General features: G+C 45.0%; 1 long non-coding RNA gene across 1 annotated transcript; it reads right to left on the bottom strand.

Moving 5' to 3' along the window:
* Window positions 1-1,484: 1,484 nt before the first annotated feature.
* On the bottom strand, window positions 1,485-3,217 carry LOC119564146. Its single transcript, XR_005223011.2, has 2 exons — window positions 3,141-3,217; window positions 1,485-2,075 (listed from the first exon to the last, which is right to left on the bottom strand). It is a non-coding gene; the product is annotated as an uncharacterized LOC119564146 (long non-coding RNA).
* Window positions 3,218-8,070: the final 4,853 nt, after the last annotated feature.

Genomic DNA, 8,070 nt, shown 5'->3' on the forward strand with positions numbered 1-8,070 from the left:
GGAACCGGAAACTTGAAGGGGCCACAGTGGGGGAATACAGACGTATTTACATGAAACTGTAAGAGTACGATACACACATTACACCCTGCAGCTTTCTTTGGCAGGAAAAGTTTTAAGGGCAAACTACCTTCCTGACTTCACTGGAGTTACTGATATCCAGAGTTGTATCTGTGCATGAGCAATCCAGTCAGGTCATTTAGATCCAGTCTGGGCCTTCAAATCCAGGCGACGAGAGGCCAATGTGAGAGTAAACCCAAGGAAATGCCAGGTGAGAAATAAGGAGACTAACTACTGAGGGGCACTTGTCCTGCTGACAGATCGTGAAGTTCTGTGTTGGCTCCAGACGATGAAGGACTCAAATGCCTGTGTTACCCAGTGGTACTTGGCATTGCAGTTCTTTTGGGTCTGGGTAGGACACCGTCCTAAAAAGGAGCGTGAGAAGGTGGACTTCTTCTCACGAACAGATGAGGAGATCTGGCTATTGGGTGAGTGCACCAACTGGTCCACTCACAGGTAGGGAGGTATGTGAAGCAGCGTACTCCCCTTTTAGCAGTCAGCCTGGAGGCCACAAACAGAACAGACGGTGTGCAAATAAGGAGACTCCCTGCTCTGTGCTAGTGACTAGTTCATCCGGAAGAAGCAGCTGGATAGGGGAGAGGACACGAGGAGCTGACCAGCCTGTAAGAGGCGGTGATCTCCCAGCTGTGGAAGTTTACCCCGCGCAGGCACAAGAGACTTTGTCTGGACTTTAGTGAGTGGGATCTGAACATGGATCTGGCAAAAAGGGCATTTGGTTTGTTATTACATGGGCTCCTGTCCCCGGGGCTTCATTAAGGGAAACACACTTCTTTGGACTAGTTTGTTTTGTCTCTTCGTTGTTCTGAACTGTGCAGGTGCATGGGTTGACACAGGTAGGGTGCGGTAAGGTGGCTCACCCAGAGTGGCACATCTGGCCAAAAGGGGGCGCTTAGGTTGCCCCTTCCCTTTACACAGGACCAAGGCCCAGTGATGCACAAGATTTCTGAAATTTAAACCTGACAGGCTTTTAATTAAACACCCTTGGGAATAGGAGGGATGGTTTCAGTGTTGGCATTGCCCATCTTGGGGGTACCAAGCACCTATTGTTCGAGATTGAACCGGGACTGGCAAGGTCTAGAAGCTGTGAATCAGAAGGCATCCCCGACACCTAATTGGTAAAGAGAGGGGACCTAGAGGGCTAATACCTCTCTTATGATATACAGACTTTTGCCAGACCTGATGCTCTTGGCAAGACAGGGCTTGAGTGGGACTTAAGTAATGCACAGGCACTGGTTCTCTGCCCAGCAGCGAGTTGTTACCCACAGACCCAGATTCACAAAGGTATTTAGGTGCCTGGCTCGCACTGATTTCAGTGGGAGCTAGGCACGTAAGTAGCTCTTTTGAATCTGGACCATAGTGGCTAGTAAATCGGGAATGGAGCCGAAAGGAAGACAAAAAGATTGATATTATGAGGCAGAATCAGTTTAATGTGAAAAAGAGGAGAAGTACACAGGAAGAGACAGACAGTAGGCAGCGTAAAAAGAACCTATTTCCAGGGTTTCATGAAAGTCGCCAAGAAATCACCCGTTACAAGGTGACGCCTTTCACACCAGATGTTCTGGAAGACAATAGAGGAAAAAGTCATAAAGTGTAAGTGGGGAAATAAAGATCCTGGGCAGATTTCCGGAGGTGCTGAGGACTCAGAGCTCCCATGGGAGTTGTGCGCAATCAGGATTTCTGAACGGCATTGCCCATAAGCCCAGCTGTGATTCCGTATCTCGCTTGACGTTTCCTGGTTGTTCCTTGTTCCGGGCCTATTGCTCCTCGGCTAAACATGGCCAGAACTTTCCATAGCCGTACCCATGGCCCCATTGGTAAGGGTAGTGACCGCCATACTGATGGCCCCACCCATACCTGTATGGCTTCCAGGAACCCCAGGGCCTATAGCAGCCATAATGGCCTCTATAGCCGCGCCAGCCCTGGTAACAGTAGGGGTTATAATACAATTCATCATTCATGAGTTCATCGAAAGTCATCTTTCTGCGCTGGAGGTTGACCTGAAACACACAGCAGGGAAAAGAGTCAACACAATGCGCTAGGGCCAGTGGAATAATAAGGGTCAAAACTCAGTTACTACTGTATTGCTGGCCAGGGAGATAGAGAGAGGTAGAGAAATGGTGACCTAGACCCTTATGTCCTGGCTACCTATTGCCTCCCAGTTTCTCCTTCTAGTCCTCTGGCTCCCCTCTCTCTTAGCCTCCCTCTTATCCAACCTTTTTGAACACTTCTCAGTCCATTTCTCCTAAGAACACTGTTTGGAATAAGTAAACGTACAACACAGAGTATTTCTGTCATACACGCATGGGATTTTTATTCCTTCTTACAAAATGTTTCTAAGGAGCATGAGAGGGACAATTTTGTTCGGGATAGTTTCCTTGTGAGGATTTAACCTCAGCAGAGAGATCAGTTCCCTTCAAAATCAGAGCGCGGTGCTTTGGCTTCTGAACCTTGTGGGTCAGTAATACTTACAAATGAATGAATGGACAATATTCTTTTGGGAAAACAAAACAGTAAGAACCAGATCCTCAGCCGGTAGCAATCAGCACTGATCAACTGAGTTCAGTGGAGTTACACCAGTTGTGGCTCTGCATCTTAATATGCTCCTGGTGCACAGAAGAACATAGAAATTGCTCTGCTGGATCAGATCAGGATAATGTGTCTGAAAGAATGTTGGGTACCAGCTGCCACAGAAGAACGCAGCAGCACACAGAAGCAGTCTGTTCGGCAATAAACTGGGGGAATTTCTTCCTAACCCCACGAACTGAAAAGTTGGGTCTGAGATTTTTCAAATCTACCAAAGGCATTTGAACACTTTATTCTTAATGAAAATAAAGAGGACCTCGTGTCCAGAAATTCCTATGTACCTCTGAAAGATTGCAGCCTTAACGTCTAAACCCTGAATCCACCAATGCCTGCAACTTAATAACTTACCATTTTTTCCAGTGGGAAACCCCCTGAATAAAGCCAGTAATCACAGAGTTATGTGCAAGTTTCAGTCCTAAATCAAACCATCACAAACACGTCTTGATAGCTATAGAAAGATAGAGTCAAATCAGACTTACCAAGGTCACCAAGGAGGAGAAGTCAAGAGAAGTGGTTAAAGAACCCTGAGTCGCGAGCACTTTTATACAGTTTCTTAAACAGCCTGGAGAATTTGAGACATCCTTTTGCTCGAGGTCCTAATTAGTTACAAAACATATGTTGCTGGGCACATGACTCCTGCAATTGATATAATTGTTTTCTTCTGTGTTCAGGATTGTTGTGTTATCAGCCTCCCATGGGGTATAACATGCACATACAAGCCCACGGGTTTCTTTCATTTTAAAAGTTTTATGGGACACGTTCGTGCCTGGTATCATTCTAGTGACCTCCTCAGGAGTGCTAATGAGAGTGATTGTCAAGGAGATTCAGGGCTGTATCAGTTTCTCAGTCTGCTGTCCTGCAGAGGAATCCAGTTTGGTCCTGCTAAGATATGCTGATATGTATTGCGGGCATTGTACTGCTCTTGTAATTCCTAGGAGGGAGGGGAAATCTCAATGTTCAGAACCTGTAACCCCAAGTTTCGAGATCTAATGCCCATTGAAATCAATGTGAGACATTAGCGTGGGAGGGTTTTGACTCAGACCTTCTGACTTGAAAATTCCCCCTGGAAGAAAGAGAGGATAAGGTCTTTGAACTCTCTAAGTCCCATTATATCTTTCAAATTGTGTTGGTCCTCTGTGCAGGGGTGAATTTCCCCATACATTGATTAGAAATTCAGTTCATAATCTACCTCTAGTTGTGTCACCAATGCTGTGGGGTCAGGATGATCATGATGGCAGAAGCTCATGGTGCTGCCTACAGCTGGGTTCCTCTTGCGTTGAGGTGAGGGTGGGTGATAAAAAGCATTGCAATATTTTATAAAGGCTTTGAGGTCAATCCCGGAACATTTACAACATCAGCAATATGATTTCCCTCCAACAAGAGCCAAGACAATTCTTGTCATGCAGGAAAATGCAGCTGATAAAGCCTCAGGAAAATGGAGATATGGCCTTCTCGGCCAAGGCTGTGTTATGAGGTTAGATTAATTTAACGTCTGACCAACTTTAGGGCATGATGCAAGACCCGGAGCTTGCAGAAAGCTTTCTTAGCATGATGAGAATGTTTTTTAAAGTGTAACAACTTCTCTTCCCAAAGGCTTTTTCCTCTAACCAGGCAAGGTTGAAGATGCTTGATGTTGATTCAAATGCCATGAACATCTCTGAATTCTATGGAGCTGTGCTTATTTATGCCAGCTGATCTCCTGCTCTTAAACTTGACAAGGAATTTTTATCTGAAAAGGAAATGCCATTTTTTTTCAATGGAAATCAAATAGTCCGAAACTCTGAGCTACAAATCATGACTTAATTAGGAGAATGACACGAGTGACCTTGACATGCATTTTAAAGTGACTCTATTGCTCATTCGAAGGGCGTCTTCCAGGAAGAAACTATTACCATTGTAATAATCCAACACTTTGGACATCAACAACCTTAATGAATGTTTGTGAAGTGCTTTGAGATCTGGTGTCCTGGGGAAATAGAACATCCACTAGATTGTTATCACTCCTGTCTTATGTGCAAATAAATAGAGTTACGTTGGGGTGAAGGTGACAGAGGAAGTGGCAAAGTTACAAATAACGCACCGTAATCTAGATAGCATTTGCTACCCACTTCTCACTGTTGCTAAACTTTCTTAGACCCTTCACTTTCTCGGCTTCCAAATATTTCACTAACAAAAGAAAAAGTAGGTAACGTCATATATTTTATTGGACCAACTTGTGTAAGTTTTCCAGCCCATGCAGAAGAATCGTTCTGTGGAAACTTGTCTCTTTCGCCTACAAAAGATATTACCTCTCCAACCTTGTCTTTCGAATACCCTGGGCCCAAGACAGCTAGCACAACATTGCAAAGCGCTTCTTCAAATCTTAACTGCAACCTCAGCTAATGTAGGTGGAACAGGTCCAGGGCCCATGTTGCTGGAGGAGATGGGAAAATGTTTGGAGGGAAATATGAGGTTGGAGTTAAGATTCTGCTTTATATTCACAGTCGGATGGAGAGAAGCGAGGAATGGGATTTTCCACAGGAATAAACGTAAGTGTCTTATCACAATCTTCTGGATATTTGAATTGTAAACTGAAGATTATGATACTGATCCTTATTATGATCATTATGATTATGATCCATCAGGGATGAGTTCTGGGTCCAGTTTTGTTCCATTTCTTCATCAATGATTTAGATAATGGCATAGAGAGTACACTGAGAAAGTTTGCGTCCGATACCTGAGAGAAAACCCACCCAGCCAGAGTAATGGCTGTCATTGACGTCAATGGGCAGTAGATCAGAAACCTTGAGGGTTCAGGCTTTGGAGAGCGTTCCTTCCCTCCTTTGAATTTTAAGAGGAACTGTGCGATGCCCGCAACACATACCGGCTTGGCTCACAAGGACCAGACTGGATTCATTTACAGGACAGCAGATTGTTCAATAGATACAGCTCTGACGAAGCTTTGCATTAATTCTTCCTGTAAATCTGATGGAGGTCCCTAGAATAATTCCAGGTTAAATTGTGCCCCATAAAACCTTTCAGATGAAAGAAACCTAAAGGGTGTTTTTGTGGCACCTTAGAGACTAACAAAGGTGCCACAAGTCCTTCTTTTCTTTTTGCAGATTCAGACTAACACCGCTGCTACTCTGAAACCGAAAGGGTGTTGTGTGCATGTCATGCCATGGGAGGCTGAAAACACAACAATCTTGAAAACAATTATATCAGATGAAGGAGTGACGTGCGTAGCAAAGCCTGTTTTGTAATCATTTAAGACCTTAAACTAAAGGTTGTCTCCGATTCTCCTGGCAGTCTGCGAAATTGTATAAAAGCGCTCGGCACTCAGGGCTCTTTAACCACTTCCCTTGATTTATCCTCCTCGGTGAGCTCGGTGAGTCCTATTTCTCTCAAACTCTCTAGAGCTATCGAAATGTTACATACGTGATGGTTTTAATTTAGGACGGAATCTTGCAAGTAACTTTGTGAATATTGGCTACGGAGAGGGGCTTCTCCATTAAAATAGCAGTTAGTCAGCTGCAGGCATTGGTAGATTCATGGTTTAGAAGCAAAGGCTGCAATTTTTACAGGTACCTAGGCGTTTGGGACACTAGTGCCTGTTTATTTCCCTTAAGAATTAGGTGTTCAAATCTCTTAGGTCGATTGGAAAAATCTCATACCCACCTTTTCACTAAGGGGTGCTAGAAGGAAACCTCCCCAGTTTATTGCATAAGAAACCACGTCTGTGTGCTTCTTTATACTGTGACAGCTGCTGCTCAACAATAGTTCAGAGAGACTGACGTTACATGGACTTCTGGTGTGATCCAGGAGGGCAGTTTCTGTGGTCTTGTGCGCATGAGTAGCCATGTCAGACGCAGATCCTCAGGTAGCGTAAGTTAGCTTAGATCCTTAAATTTAGTTGACCAGTGCTGATATCTGCCTGCTCAGGTTTCTGGTTCTTCGTATTTTGCTTTGACAAAAGAATAGTCCATTCATTGATTTGTAAGTATTGCTGACTCACAAGCTTCAGAAGCCAAAGTGCCATGCTCCGATTCTGGAGAGAACTGGTCTCTAAGCTGAGGTAAAATCCTCACAAGCTAATCTTAACACATTTGTCCCTGCCAAGCGTTGTATAAACCTTTTATATAAGGGAAGAAAAATCCCATGAGTGTCTGACAGAAATACTCTATATTGTACGTTTATTTCTTCCAGTCAGTTTTTTTAAGAGAAAGGGACTCAGAAGGGTTGAGAAGGGTTGGGTAGGAGGGAGGCTAAGAGAGAGGGGAGCAAGAGGACTAGGACGAGGCAATAGGAGGCAAAATGGAGCTGGGAACTAAGGGGCTAGATGATCATTTCCTGGCTCCGTCTCTCTCTCTCTCTAGCCCCCATTACAATAGGAACTGAGCTTTTTCCTTTTCATTCTCTTGGCTCTAATGCATTACGCTGACTCTTTTCCCTGCTGTGTGTTTCAGGTTTACCTCCAACGCAGAAAGATGACTTACCACCACCAAAAGATTTCTCATCGTTGGGGCTGTGACCCCCGTTGGAATGGGGGCTGGGGCGGTTATAGGGGCCATTATGACTGCTATCGGCCATGGGGTTACTATAGGCCATACAGTTATGGATGGTGCCCTAATTACGATTCCTGCTACTCTTACCCTTACCGATGGGGCAGTGGGTACGGCTATGGACGATGCTGGCCATGTTTCGCTGAGGAGCAATAGACCCGGAACAAGGAACAACCAGGAAACAAAAAGCAAGATACGATTCACCGATCAGCTTGTGGGCAATGGCTTTCAGAAATGCTGAGCAACCACCACTGCCATGGGAGCTGTGATTGCTCAGTGCCTCAGGAAACCTACCTAGTAGCTGTATTTCCCTTTATGACTGTTTCCGCTAATGCCTCCTATTAGAGTATGAGAGTTGGAAGGGACCTCAGGAGATCATCTAGTCTGACCCCCTGCTCAAAGCAGGCACACTCCCCAATTTTTTTTTGCCCCAGATCCCTAAATGGCAGGGATTGAACTCACAACCCTGGGTTTAGCAGGCCAATGCTCAAACCACTGAGCTATCCCTCCCCACTGTTATTCTAACGGCTTCTTCTAGAACTCTCTAAAGGCCTGACTCCCAATCCATGAAGGCCCCTTTAGGCCACTCTGGCAGTGTCACTGAGGCAGGGACCTTAAAGTTGGCACAAATAACATTTACACTCACGAGCAGGCTCCTTACAGAGCAACGTAAAGGGATCTTAGTGTCAGTGAGAATTAGGCCCTGGGTGTTCTGGCCTCTTCCTGAGTATGGGCCATTTGTCTCTGCCTTTAACTTTGCTACGGAAGATGACTCACAGAGAAAGAGCGTAGTAGTCTGCTCCCATTCTGCTTTGTCTCATTTGATGCTGACTGGAATAAAAATGCTGGAAACAGGACTTTACTCTTA

Source organism: Chelonia mydas, chromosome 24, assembly GCF_015237465.2.
Source record: "Chelonia mydas isolate rCheMyd1 chromosome 24, rCheMyd1.pri.v2, whole genome shotgun sequence".
Lineage (NCBI taxonomy): Eukaryota > Metazoa > Chordata > Testudines > Cheloniidae > Chelonia > Chelonia mydas.